General features: G+C 44.7%; 1 protein-coding gene across 2 annotated transcripts in view; it reads right to left on the reverse strand.

Annotated features, from left to right (window-relative positions):
• The window catches only part of HDAC10 (histone deacetylase 10), a 298,704-nt gene that overhangs the window by 243,432 nt on the left and 39,845 nt on the right, over positions 1-15,427 (reverse strand). The window contains exon 2 of one of the 2 annotated variants that reach the window (XM_069229661.1): positions 14,503-14,657. The exons of the other annotated variant lie outside the window; for it this stretch is intronic. The gene's annotated coding sequence lies outside the window, so the exon portion shown is untranslated. The remainder of the gene's footprint in view (positions 1-14,502; positions 14,658-15,427) is intronic. 2 annotated transcript variants of the gene reach the window in all.

The raw sequence follows: 15,427 nt of genomic DNA on the forward strand, positions 1-15,427 counted from the left end.
ATGGACATAGTGTACAATTGTGATGTTATTTTAATTTTGGTGCAGGCATTCATTTGGTAATGAATATTCTATACCAAAATAAAAATTGTGTGTCATTGATTTGTGACATATACTGGTGTGTCCCCCATTAATGTCTGACAAAGATGTTTTACAGACATATACATGTCACAAGTGAATGTGCTGCCCTGGAGGCAGTGCATTCAGTGAAATATAGAACAACTTTTTCAAAGCTGCTCCTTGTTTCTCTGTGTTGCTTCGCCTGCACTTTGAAGAGGGGAGAATGAGGCCTCTGCAGGCAAGTGCAGTGAGTGACTGAACCCGCCTGCAGGAGGATACCTTGGGGGTCCATGGGTTCCCCTTCCACCCCTTCAGAGAGCTGCCTCTAGGAGGTGCACTGACACTGCACCACCTTTTTGTGGTCCTAAGAGTCTGTTTGCCTCTGCACCCGTGTCCACAATACAGTGCAGGCACAGAGTCAAAGTGGTTTCATCATTTGCATGGGGGCATGGTGAACAGCCTCTGAAGGCATCGCAGGCACTGCATGTGCACCAGCACTATCAGTATTACAGAAAGAGCCCCACAAGCGTCTATGGCATCTTCTGTAACACAAAAGTACCCTGGAGGAGCACAACGAAGGCACACATGACTGTTGCGCCCCTGGGGCACTTTCAGTCACACAGCCCGAGATGGTACGAACTCAAGATTAAGTTTGAATGCCTTCCCAAGAGTTATGGTGTCTAGCAACTCTTAATGTTGCCCTCTTGCCTCCTCTCCACTTTAATATTTACAAGTAGTACCTAGGACGCTAAAAAGAAAATCTAAAAAGACATCATGCGTCTATATGTTGGTAATATGCAACTCCTTGCCAAAGCTCAGTACAGATCAGTGTTCTAAAGCACACTCTCCAAAAAAACAAAACACAAAAAACCCTCCTCCCCTTGACATCCTTGTCTAGGCCTAGGCCTAATGCCAAATGTCTAGTTTTCATTCTCCTGAGGAAGGTACATCTGGAACAGAGCAGCAAGAGCCAGGTGTAAGGAGCATTTGTTCAACATGACCTATGTTTGATGTTGCAGATCTGATTCTAAAAATACAGATCTATGGACAATGCCCACTGCGATGACCCGTGAAAACTATTCCAGCCCTACTTTTTGAGGTGCAATGCATGGCAGCACTAATTATGTTTGATAGCTTGTTCTCTCTCTCTCTCTCAACCCCTTTTCTTTTCCACTCCTCACGTTCCTCGTGGACAGGGTTATACATAAAGACTTTTCTTACCCATTACATACCACTTTCACAGGGAACACTGAACATTACAAGTATCAGAATGCTGGGGAGGCCAACACATGTGATACATTAGGGATAGGAGCCAATATGCTTATTGTACTGCCAGATCATTCAATATATAAAGATAGTTCATCCCCACTTTAAAGTATTTCCCTGCAACACTGACCAATACTATAAAATGCTGGGAGATTTATATAAAAAAAAAAAGTGTTAAATGCAGGATAAAGGCTAATATTTTGTGAAGGGTGCTAAAATAAGCAGAAAGCTGTCACTTTACCTTTACAGCAAGTTCTGAAACCCAAACCACGCTGTCCACAGAATTCTCACCTTCCCCCCAAGCGCCCTATGAAACCTAGCTCTTCTTACGCCACCTTGTGATCCACTAGATCCCGGGTGTTGTTCTAAATGCTTTTAAAATGCAGGCAAGTTCCCACTCCACATCACACCTCTATCTACTTCGAATACACACAATAGGGAGGAGCCTGGGATAGAAGAAGTAGAGCTGGGCAAAGAGGTTCCCTGTCAAGCTCAGGGTCTGTATGATGTCAGGGGAGTTAGACAATCACTGTCACAATTGCTGCTATTCTTGGGAAGACAGGACCGTGTTAGCGGCAGCTGAGTTTGAAAGTGGTGGGAGTTAAACCATTTAATGAATTTTGGCAAGGGAGCAAAAAATAATGGGGTGAATCAATGCATTTTCTAGCATAATTTCTTTAATATATTGACCAAAACCATTTTACAGGCATTTTAAAAGAAAAGCTCATAAAATATTTTATAGACTGCCCTCCACAAGGGTGCGGTCACCGGGCAAGAGGACGTGGGATCTCCTGCTTAACAGTATAAAACACTTAACAGATGCTTAAACATCTACACAGAAACATCTCAATATAGCTGCAAATAGAAATGGTAGTTCATACCTGTAAAGTATATTGGCCTCCTTTTATGAGATGGTTAAATTTGAGCATACAAGAGACCGGAGAAATTTTCATGACATATTAAATGGCTACCAGTATAAAAAATACAAATCTGAAGCAAACATAACATCTTTTTAATAAACCAAATTACAGTATATTCACTTTGAAAGATAACAGCATACACCTACAGTAGGAGGATTATTACCCAACACATGTATACTTCTAAGCCATTCATATCTGAACATCCCATTTAGAATCAGTCTCCATCTAAGTCATGAAATGCCTGCCATTTTCCTCATATTTTAGAATGTTTCTGCTGGCACCCTCACTCCATTTTAGAGCACCAATACTCTCCCCATCTCCGTTCCTCCAGGATAGGGCCTGTGGGGACCTCCACCTTTGCACAATACCCCCCCTCGCCACCACTGTGTTCCCCACTACCAATGTCCAGTCCCAGCAGGGCCCACTCAGGTACTCCAGTATGCCAGGAGGTTCAAGTCTATTGATCGTTCCAACCCATGTGAGTGTGTCCAATTCCCCCCAGAATCGTGAATTCGGGTGGCACAGTCACAATTTGAGTAAAACCTCTGTGTCTGGACAGCTGAAGAATGTGGGGTGTGGTAGTTTACCTGCCTACCGAAGGCACTGGGAAGTATAGTATGGGCAGTGTAAGTATTTCAGTAGGATATACCTCAATTTGACGGAAACGATTAACTCCCTGGGGTCACCATAGCATCCCAACAATCTGCCTCATCAAGGTGGTCTCACCCATTTCTCACATTTCCCCTTCAGGAGCTCAAACTCCCCTGGTGTGAGGACCACAAGCAAGCGGTAAACCTTGGCGATCGCTCCCATCCCAGCTGCCCCATGAGGAGGCTCCCCTCACGGAGGTTATATTCCAGCAGCTTGGTCTCACATCTTATGTGACTCCCCAGTGTGTGCCGCAACTGTAGTTATCTGTGCAACTGCATGTGTGAGAGGGAGAACTGCGTCTGGAGATCCTGGAAAGTACATGTATGCACTGTGCCATACGTCCCCAAGATGTGTGATACCAATGTGGTCTCAGGCTGTAAACCCCTCTGTGTCGAGTGGTGGGGCCATCTGCCTCCCCACAATGGGATGAAGTGAGTCAACCTCTTATCCCAACCAAGGAGGCATAGCTTGGATTGCCAGGTTTTAAAAACCACTGCTGTCACTGTCGGGAGCATTTAGGGAAATTTATCCAAACCCAAATGAGAGAGCTCTATTCATAAAGCTGGATCATCCCAGCCACCTGCAAACCAGTTGTTGAGCACCACTAAGTGTGATGCCCAGATGTCGGCCATGCCCAGACCCCCATTGTAGAACGAAAGCTAGCATTTGTCTAGAGCTATGTAGGGGGGTTGGCCCAACCACAAAAAAGCTCAAAATGTGCATGTTAGGCATCATTTATATATATATATATATATATATATATATATATATATATATATATATATATATATAGTTATTTTCAAACAAAATTATGTAAGCTGTAATTCCAGATTTGAGGTTCAGCTATTGTATTGGGAAAAATGTCAAAACATCAAAATACAAACGCTGCCTCATTTCAGCCGCTGCTGATCTTGGTGATAGACAGAGAGAGAGATAGATAGATAGATAGATAGATAGATAGACAGATTTGTCACCCGTACCAGATCGAAGGTTATCCAGCCACTGTACTTTTATATGTATATAGTCGTGAATTTAAATATCTGAAAGAACAAAACATATTTAATCAGTATATGGTTTTCCATAAGAAAAGCCTTATTGTCTTGATTGAACTCAGCACACTCCAAAGAGGTGCCTCAAACTCCTCATCACATCTTAAATCTCAACATCACAGAAACAGCTGGTCTTAGCATTAATGTAACAGGCAAAGCTTGTTTTGTGACTCAATTGCTTTCTCAAGGCTCTTAAGTATAAAATTGTACATCTATCTGTGCGAGTTCATCAAGTATGTACATATCTACTAGTGTGACTTCACATCACTGAAAAACAAATTTAAATTACTTGGTGGAGTGACATATCTGTTTGTAAATTAAAAAGATACTAAATCTCATTAATAAATAGTGAAACATAAGACTCTGTTAAATAATTTTCTCAGGGTCCCAAGTTCCCTCATGATCATTTACCACCTCTGCACGCTATCCATTTTTGTGCTCACTTCCTTCTCCCCTGCACCTCCCTTGTGTGGCTTGTTGAAGATATGCTCTTTTTTTTTAATGCCCTATCTGGTTCTCCCGTCTGCAAAAAAAAAAAAAAAAAATCAATGGCAACTCCAAATAGCTCTCACAGAGGTATGTGGCTTTGTTACTGTTTTTTTTTTTTTTTTTTTAAATGGTGCACAGCAGCTAATGTTGCTGTGCAACATGGCTTAACGTATACAAAAAAAGGCTATGATACAGTCAATGGTGGCCAAACCATAGCGTTTTGCTTTAATTTACTTCAAGCCATGTTGCATAGCAGCCTGCGCTGCTGTGGAATATGTTTAAAAACATTAACAATGCCAATAGATCTTGCATAGGTTAAAGCATTTAGCTTTGGTAATGCTTGTTAAATTATGGCATGGCCAATGCATTAATTTTAGCCTGAGTCATTTTCTTCCTCAAAAACATATTTACCATTCCTAGTGCGGAGAAACATCACTCAAGCTCCAATGTTGTCATGGATGCATTTATGACTATTCTCAACAGCTTTAGTTTCTCACAAATCGATTTCTGTAACTTGAAAGGTAACTAAATCTCTGACAAAAGTCATATCTTCCATATACGTCCCAAAGATCAATCTTCAAACTTGCCTAGTTCAGAATGGGATATGTCTGCACTGTTTCTGCAAGTACTTCAGCTGGAAACGATTTGGCATATCTTTCAAATAGGTCATAGTGCAGTATTGTTGCACTGGCTAAATGCAATGTGCAGTCTGGTGTGGACCACAACATCAGACTTCTTTTGCTTTGTGGATCAAGTCATTTATTTTCAGTCTCCCATTTACAAACTAAGATTTCAGTATGTGTACAATCAAAACAGTCCATGGATTCATGTACTTTGTTGATACTTGTTGCAAAGTCTGTAGTAGCTTTCTGTACTAATACAATGGAAACGTGGCAATGTCACGTTTTTGTAACTGATTATAAAAATGTCAACATGGGACATTATGCTACAGAAAAGGAACAAAAATAATGTGAACTCCCTCTTTTCCAATGCCGTAAATGCTTCACATCTAGCACTGGAGTCAAAATCACTGGTGTGTGCAGTTGTCTTCATGCATTCAACAAGATCATTTCTATCCTCTTGGATTATATTGATTGCACAAATGTTGAAGTTCCAGCAATTTGCAGGTCTTCTTGGAAGTCTTGTTGCCACTATCTGTTCAAAACCTCAGCCCTTTTAGGAGAACATGCACAAGAGGCTGTAATATCACGCAGCTCTGAAAGAACGTTTTTGCTCTAGATCTCTTTGATTAAGCCTGCGCCATGATTTGGTTTACTTGGGGAGTGTACTGATGAACATAATGTGCATTTGGGTATACATCTCCGATTTTCTTTTGAACCCCACCAGAACCACCACACAGGACACTGGCACTAGTGCAGATTTGAGAAATTATGTTTTTTTTGTACTTTACTCTGGGAAAATAAGGTGTACTTTTTTATGTTTAGCTGAAGTAACTGCTTCTGCAGACAATTCTTTTACATATAAAACAATAAAACCTTTCCGTTACTTTCCAATTGCCGTTAATGTAGCAAAAGACGAGCACAGACGGAGTCCTAGTAGGGACATCATTTGGTTTATCTGATTGGGTAATCATATCATAAGTAATTCTCATGTGCTTTAGAACAGAATCTGTAGTTAACTTCCGTATAGATTACAGCAACTCATTCAGGGTTGTTTTAGAAGTGCTTTTAAACAAAGTAGCAGAGTGTACATGTGTTCAAATGGATTGTTAATAGCGGGCACAAACTCAACTAGCCCTCAGACAACTTCAAGACGTCTAGTCGCTTCGGTTTAACTATAACCATGTAATGCAAATTTAAATGTACCATAAAAACTTATATACTCAATAAATTTCAACTCCTTCAATCAACTGTTTTACAATGTTGGATTTTCCCAGGGGCCTGGACAAGAAATCTAAGATGGCAGCCGTGCCTCTCTAATGCTCAGTCTTCCTCCCCATCAACTGTCACTTAACAAGGCCTCATGCCTCCGGGACCAGTAAGCCAAGGCGTCTGCCCCTCTGCTACAATGGCTGCCCATTGCAAGTGAGATGTTTTCACCCCCTGGGGCTCAATCCGAGTGAGCTGCTGGCTCTCGAGCCTGCAGGCCCCTCATCTCCATCACCGGGGAAGGTGGCCTGGTGCCCATGCTCTCCTTTGCTGCCTGCAAAGCACCACACTGCCTAACAGCCACGCCTGCATCTGAGACCACCGGAGGTGGTGGATGCCCTCTAGACCATCTGGCGACTGGTCACCACCTTCCGCCTGGATAGCATCCTCCCATTTCGGAATCCAGGTCGGTGGCGCGTGGGGGATGCGGACCATCAAACACGTATCTAGAAGGCTCCGGCACAGCAACTACCGCTGGGAAGAAACACAAGAGACCTGGGCCGCATAAACCTGATGCCCATTGCAGACATACACTCACCGCAAGAGGCCCAGTTCCAATGCGATTGCACCGTATCATCACAGAGCTCCCTGCCGGTCCTTAGGACTGGGGGCGACACCCGAGGAATCCTTCTCTCTCCAACCTTCTCCCAGAGCATCTCCCCAGAGAAAAGCACCCACGTGCTCCCTGCCTCGGCACTCGGACAGGGGGCACACAGGTTGAGTGCACGAGGAATGGGAGACCTGATGGGGCACTGCAGGAGAATGGCAGTGGAGGGGACAGCTGTAGCCCAATGGAACACTGATGCTTCGACCCCCTCCCTGAGACTTGCAGGTGACCCCCAGCGAGCACCGCCCCCTCACTGGATCCGTCCTCTCCCTCTGGTCTTCCTTGTTTGTTCCACTGCCCGGTCCGGGCCCCAGAACGCACTGAGTGAGGTGCTTAGGTGTGTGGACAGAGGGCACTGCACTGACTTGCTCTGCCAGAGGAGGGAACCCCAGCATGGGTGCCACAATCAAAGCGCACGGCGGTGGACAGCCCAGCTACAACCTGCGCATCCCGTTCAGACCATCAAAGCACTCCATCCCCCTTCAACCACAGTGTCAGATTGAACCAACCAGTTCGCTCTTCATCATTTCCAGCCACAACGCATCGGACTGAGGGGAGCTCATGGAGGACCGCCCTGATCCAAACCACTTGGGCACCCAATTCAGCAAACCCCGAATTTTACCTGCCAGTTGTTGCCACCTGGGGACCTCCCCAGATATTCTGCTCAACACCAACTGAACAAACACTCCAGTCAGGTCACAAACAGTCAACGATAGGGAGGTTACGGTCTGATTCCTCTTCCTGACCCATACCAATGATGGGATAGGCTTTAAAGGGTCCAAACAATCCTCCTCCCTCTGACAGCGCCTCCACCTTATCCACATCCAACAAACTATGTAAGGTACCAGAGGCCATCAAACAATCCCAAGCCTCTATGGAAGCCAGATTCAGCTCACTAATGACCATGCTGGGCTTTCTGCACGATGACCACCGCAAAATAGAGAACAAAGTAATGACCAGCGAAAAGACACTTGCCACTTTACAACCCCTGACAGCAGACCACTAGGTGGCAATTTGCAACAAAAATGGCATAGTTGCACAACTAGAAGATAGAGCTAACGACTTGGAAGGGAGTTCCCGCAGGACTAACATATGGGTTCTGGTACTCCCAGAGGGGACAGAGGATACAGATCCTCTTGCGTACTTAGAAACCTGTATCAAATCCTTCACTCCAGCCATGGAACTCTCTCCCTTTTACTCCCTGGAGTGGGCATACAGAGTGCCGACCCAATGCCCCAAACCTGGAGCACACCCCCACCCCATGTCATACCACTTCACTTCAAGGACAGGGACACCATCTTTCAAGTGGCCAGACAGGCGGGCCCCATACGAGTGGATGGTGCAATCATCATGCGTTTCCCAGATTATACACTTGCAGTGCAGCATAAAAGCTCCTCCTTTCTAGAAGGGAAAAAGCAACTGCGCCAGCTGAGCATGCATTATTACTTGTTGTACCAAGCCCGACTCAAAATAATGAAAGACAGAGCAACTACCGCCTTCATGAGCCCCAAGGAAGTATGGGAATGGATGGAACACCACCAAAACGCAATGCCATCCAAGCCCTCTCAGCCCTCCTCTGCCCTGTCCACCTCCAAGGGGCGACGCCAGGGAAAACCAAGGCCGACAGCCTCAGCCCGCTCATCAACGGTCTAGTCGCCCAATCTTAAACAGATCATTACAAACCGCAGAACAGCCATACAGGCGGCAGTGGAGATGGGAACCCCGCCGGATACCACTGACTATGAAAAACAGCCACACATCTTCTCCCCAGATGAAGACACTGCACAATCGCCAGACTCCTAGAGGGCCTCACAACACCCCCCTCGTGAGACTGCAAACAGAAGAAACTATGATCTAGGTCTATCCACTAACCCTTTTCTCTTGAGCTCCCACTTCCACCGATCTACCAGGAGTAGCTCCAAGGGTGGGGGACGCAGTAGATTAAACCATCACCAGAAAGAGATATGTGATCTACTCCTACATCAAGAGATAGCAGGCTCAAATAGTACTATGGAAAGAAACACACCTAATGCACTTAGAACTGGGGCACCTAAGTAAAAGAGATGAAGAGGGCACAGTTACACCACAACTCACTCCACATATGCCAGAGGTGCCATTATATGGGCCCGTCCTGGTGTCCCATTTCAAGAACTAAACTCTACCACTGGTAAAGAAGGCTCCTACAGCCTGCTGGAGGGCCGGCTTGAAGGCCAACCTCTGCTCATTGGTAGCGTGTATGCTCCCAACACCACCCAGGGCCCCTTCTGGGACTTACTCTCCACTGAGCAAAACCCATCTGCCATGGGTACTGGGAAGTGACTACAATTAAGTACTAGACCTCACTCTGGATGGTTCGCACCCACCCACAACACCGATTCCTCCAGCAAGCACACACACGTTTGCTCGCATGGACGCAACATTGAGCATTGATAGATTCATGGTGCATGTTAAACCCCACAGATCACCTGTATTCTTTTCACTCAGCGGCACACAATCGTTATGTGCGACAGGATAGATTCCTTTGTTCTCCAGCGCTCATACCTTGCCTGCAAAGCTCCGACTACTTTGGGCGCGTCATTTTCGATCACGATGCCCACATCCTAGATAGCCTTTGGACCGCCCCACCCCACCAATCCCCACGTGGAAGCTCCCCAAAGACTGCCTGGAAGACCCTGTTTTTCAGCAGGAAAAAAAGAACATATTCCACATTATTTTACAGAGAACTCGGGCACTGCCTCTTCCAGGGCACTTAAGTGGGACGCCATCAAGGTAGTTACCAGAGGGTCTGCTTTCAAAAGATAGTGGGAATCCGCCATGTTTTGGAGAAAGACATAGACGAACAGAGCGCAAACTAGCAGACCTTTGTAAAGAGGTGGATACATGTCCAGAATCTGCCTCCCCAACTCATGGAGGTAAAGACCACCTATGCAACGCTTATAGCAGACCTACACCACTATAACTTCAAGGCCTACTCCTCTATTGTGCACATGGAGGGTGATAAAACCAGCAGGCTCCTGGCTAGCTTGACAGAAAACAGTGCCCCCCCGCCATCACTGAGATAGAGAACGTCAATGGTGTCACAGTGTACACTCAAACAGACATCCTGCAGGCTTTTGCAGATTAATACTCTGCACTATACAAACATTGTGCTGCCCCAGTATCACCAGAAGCCTTTCTCATACACATCCTCCATATAACTATTCAGGCCCCAACCAGACTCACCCTCGATGAGGCCATCACAGATACGGATGTCACACAGGCAATTGAGGACCTTGCCCGGAACAAAACGCCGGGCCTAGGCGGCATGGCGATAGAATACTACAGCACCGTCTTGTGAATTTATACGAGGAAGCACAGCGTACCAGGGAGCTCCCCGCACACAACGAGATACCTTGCTGGTTTCCATCCTGAAGCCAGAAAGAAATCCTACCAGTATGGCCCCATCCAGGCCTATAAGCCATACTAGGCTCTGATTATAAAATACTGTGCAAAATCCTAGTGAACAGCTACTCCCAAATCCTCCTGGGTCTCGTTCATGATGCCAAAAATGGATTTGTACTGAGGCATAACACCTCCTACAACATTTGCCGCCTTTTCCATATACAGGATCAGATACAGGACAGCTACACTCATTCTACCTGCCTTATCCTAGATTTAGAAAAGGCTTTCAACACCCTGACCTGGCTTTATCTATTCAAGGTTCTACATCGTGTGGGAGTTGGGCCTAAACTACGGGCATATATGAGACTCCTATACACCAACCCATCCGCTCAAGTTCACCTAGGCCGGCTCATCTCTGCACCATTTCAATTGAGTGGATCACAAGGCAGGGGTGCCCACTTTCTCTTCTTTTATTCGTGCTCGCTATGGAGACCTTAGCTCTACGGCTTTGTGCAAGTGGAGAGAAATGGGGCATCTCACTTGCAGATAGAGTCCATGTGGTATCCCTCTACGTCGATGATCTACTTTTATATGTCCGAGACATCACCATGGCCCTCACCCCGATCCAACGCATATTGAAGGTCTTTGCTTCTGCCGCTGGGCTTCGAGTCAACTGTACTCTACCCACTATACCCAGGCAACCGCCACGCAACCTGGCACTGGAGATTCCCATCTTTGCTGGCGCCCACAAACAGTCCGATACTTTGGGGTCCATCTCTATCATTCTCCCTCTGACTTCTTTGCCGGCAACTACCACCAAGCTCTAAGCGGGATCCACTCCCATGTACACTTCTGGCAGCCCCTTCCACTAGCCCTCATTGGCAGGGAGGCTCTGGCAAAGATGATTATTCTCCTATGCTTCCTTTATTACTTCACAAACCTCCCACTCTTGCCGCACTGCTACTTTTTTGCAGAACTAAATACTCTCTTTACCACACTAATCTGGGACACCGGACGACACTGGATGACTGACCAGGGAAGCTTGGGGGTCTCCTTCCTTTGAGGCTTACTTTCTATCAGCACAGCTTCAATGGCTCTCTCGCTGGACAGCGGGACGCAATCTGAGAGAATCCACTGACATCCAAGGACCGATCCCGATACCACTGTTGAGAGTATTCCTTCTAGAAAGGGCACAGCCTCCACGTACCAGGCCATTGCAAGTGGCGTTTGCTCGGCAGTGAGTAGCCCGGATACACCAACTGTCCCGCAACACCTCATTAAACACCCAGTTCTTCCCCCTTGTCGGGCTGCCCCACCAACATGGATACTATATTGCCAGGGCACTGAGAACATGGTCAGACAACTTGAGCCACACATTAGGCAGTCTCTTCCAAAGAGGTCATCTCCTCCCCTTTGCACAGTTGGCAGAATAGAATGGCCTTCCAACTGGACAACTCCTTCTCCAAACTCTACTGGTTCGCACATGTCAATCACACTGGGACAGAATGGAGGGGGAGCCCCCTACGCACCCAGCACTACACTCCATCTTGTTGATGGGGACAGTTGTCATCTAATCACGTGGCTATGCAGAGCAACCAGTGATCTTATACATGCTCCACTGACCGCTCTCCCTCAACAATGGAAGGAAAATTTCGGGAGGGCGCTTTGAGACAAAGAATGGGACACAAAAACACACAGCTCTTCATACTGCAGAGGGCGTACCTCACCCCAGCATGCATATACTGAATATTTCCAAATGCACCATCAAAGTGTCCCATTGCCTCGCACAAGGGGGAGATTTCATCCACAAGTTCTGGTCCTGACCATTCCTCCGCAGCTACTGGAATTTAGTTAATTTCATTCTACGAACAGTCAAAGCTTACAGACTTCTACAACTGGGAGGCCAGCTCCACAGGCACATTCAAACACACTATACAACGGCAAGTGCAGACCAGTTTCACAACATTAGCATTCCTCCATGCAAAACCCATCCTGGTGATTCGCTGGTGCTAGGCCACAACCCCCATGATATCCACTTGGCAAAACGCTGTACACAAGTGGGGGGCAGCGGAGGAGGAGGATGCCCTCCGATATGAGGAGATGTCCCACCTCTGGGAATGCCCGATTTCCCCGCATGTGCCTTATTACTTGCATACTTCCATCAGGAGACATCACTAGCTGGTGCTCCTCTTCCTCAGGAATAATTTCAGGGACCCAATCTGCCCCACTCACAACATTCCTAGGACGTCTACTTCACGACTCGTCGCCATGAGCCTACACAACCCCTACACTAACTGCTCACCCAACAAGCTGCATTTCCCACCTACCCCACGGAATATGGCTGCTTCCCCCCCACAACACCTAGCCATTCCGAGTTTAACTTCACTTCCTCCTACTTAGTTTGTTGTTGATTTCCCAAACGAACACAGTATCACCACTCAACTTTTGTTCACTACAAGGACTGTGTGCAACCATCTCATAAACCACTGTACTTCTTATCTGATGTACACGGAACTCATCTCGCAACCCATCTGGGTCTGGGAGCAATGTTAATTGACATCTCTGTGTTCTCACTTTGCTTGCCTTTAATTGCAAATTGAAAATTTAATAAAAATAATTTTAAAAATACAATGTTCGTTTTTCCTAACAGAGATAACTTCAAAGTATTTGACAAGTGGGATTTATATGAGTCTTGTTTTTTTTTTCTGCCAGATATTTTGTGTCAGGCCTGTTTTGTCTGGGGAACTTCGCCTCCATATAGCAGTCTCAGAAAAAAAATAGAGCATTTTCAGAAGTGTTTCCAGAAAACGTCTTCAATTAATCAGACGAGGTTCTTGTGAACTTGCTTGTGTAGTCCTAATCCATAGCTTTATCAGGCTGTTTAATTTACATTTTAGGTTTTGGGTTCCAATGTTTTAATTTCATGTTTATCTGTGTGTCAATCCCTAAAATTAGTTTGTAAATTAACTATATCCATTTTGTCCAACAACAGAATGGGAGATAGAAAACCTACACAGCTTTTAAATAGTCACTGAAAAGTAAGTACGAAAGAGCATATTAAGTAAAATAGTATACACATGATAATGTAAACTACCAAGCATAAATAAGCATCAGCAATAAGTTATTATTCATCCTGACTAGAATGCGACTACTGCTATTTGCTGAGTTGTCTCTGGTGTCTGTTGATAATAGGTCCGGTTGAAGTTTGCATAACTCCGGCATCATTAGCATAGTTTTGGTAAATTTGCATTATTCTTATTAAATACAATTACAGTATTTAGCCACGTTGCGTACCTTTGCGCTGTTCACAGTAAAAAGTCACCACAAATACATGGGAACAACGTGAGCATGAGTGACAGTTGTTCGCAGTGCTTTTGCACTTTTTTTTATCAGTAAAAATACATTTCACACTAAAATACAGTGCCAAATGCCAGCTTTACATTTCATGTGATGTTGCATCATTTTACCGAACTTTTGCATAATTACATAAAAGCAAATAACGTGAATTTTGCACACCCATAGTTGAGAATTAAAAAACGATGTGATCGTTGAGGCTTGGTACAACTGAATACACAACAGTAACCAATGAAAAGCTTAAGCATGTCAAATAAGCATTCTGCCTAGGAATTATGCTATGCCGGGTGTATTCTAGTTAAGGGTGGCCCTAAAACTACTGTCATGAAGATACAAAAAAACTTCATTTTTTGAGGAAAAACAAACCAACAACTTTTGCTTGACTTTGGATGACAAATATATTGATTTTGTTCAGGCAGGGTGTTCACTGGGTACTGCCATTCATAAGATCTCTAGGCAGTTCTCTGATAAATCTACTAGCCATCTATACCAAGAAAGCCATCTATACCAAGCACAACGAAATACATTTGCATATTTATGAACAGTTTAACATTGCAGTTAGTTAATTTCGAAAGTCTCCTCATTTTGAATAGACACATTACAGACGAGCACACATTGGATTGCAGCTCCTATTATTCCTTCATATTAATTCACATTGGTAAGATCCCATCCCTAAAAGGACAGCGGTACACATGGCACACCTGATACTATCCTCATTTTACTCCTGTGGTAAAGCAACACACCTCCACCACCAGAAACACTTCTCAACCAACCACACATTTGGAACCAATATGCAGGGTAGTATGGACTCCTCAGCTGAAAAGAGAAGCTTGCCTTACCTTTAGGCCTGAAATCAAGGTATAGAAGGGCAGAGTCTAGGTCAGGGTCCTGTTGCAGCAGAAGCAGCACATCTGATTATTGTTGTGCTTTGATGTCTCCGACGTATTGTTCTTGAATGGGATTATGTAAACCCGTCTAAACACCGACTTCCCAACTGCATGATAATAAATATGCATTATAACCACCAGTTACACTCCGGGCAAGTAGTGTTTTGGCAAATACACTTTCTGTAAATACTGTTTTACAAAATAAACAAACATTTGAAACAATTTAAGTGACTGAAAAACACTATCAAAAGTGGTCATTATTGTGACAATATCTCACCCACAACAGTCTAGTTTAATGCCTACAGCTGCCATTCACCTCTCAATTTTCAAACCAGTACGAAGACAATGCCTATGGCTAAAGAAAATCTTTGCTTCCTAACTAATTTATTTGAAATGACCATATGTCATCACCAGTCATTTGAGAATGTTATTTCTGACAAGCGATGCTCCTATTTAAAAAATGGTTAAAAAGCACAGGGCTAGATACCTTCGCGGGCAGATTCTTACAGAATGTCTTCCTACTTGTATATTCAAAGCATTGAAGGAATGACATAATGATAATAGTACTGTAACTAATAGTTATCATTACACAGTTTATGGTATTGAATTTACCAAAATTGTGAGGCTAGAAGGCTGAATCTGCTTTGCAATGATTCATCTCATGACCTTATGATCACTACATTTACCAATGGGGGATTACAACTCATGACTATCACACCACTGCACCCATCAGCTAAGAGCATTCAACTCACTGAGCTCATTCTGTCGGTAAGTCGCAAACGTATTCCACTGGCAGTTTCCAGATTTTGTTCCTACAACCAGTGCTTTAAGTGGGCCGGTACTGTCTGGTACTGAGTACCAGCACTTTTTTTATTTT

Source organism: Pleurodeles waltl, chromosome 4_1, assembly GCF_031143425.1.
Source record: "Pleurodeles waltl isolate 20211129_DDA chromosome 4_1, aPleWal1.hap1.20221129, whole genome shotgun sequence".
In the NCBI taxonomy this organism is placed as follows: Eukaryota; Metazoa; Chordata; class Amphibia; order Caudata; family Salamandridae; genus Pleurodeles; species Pleurodeles waltl.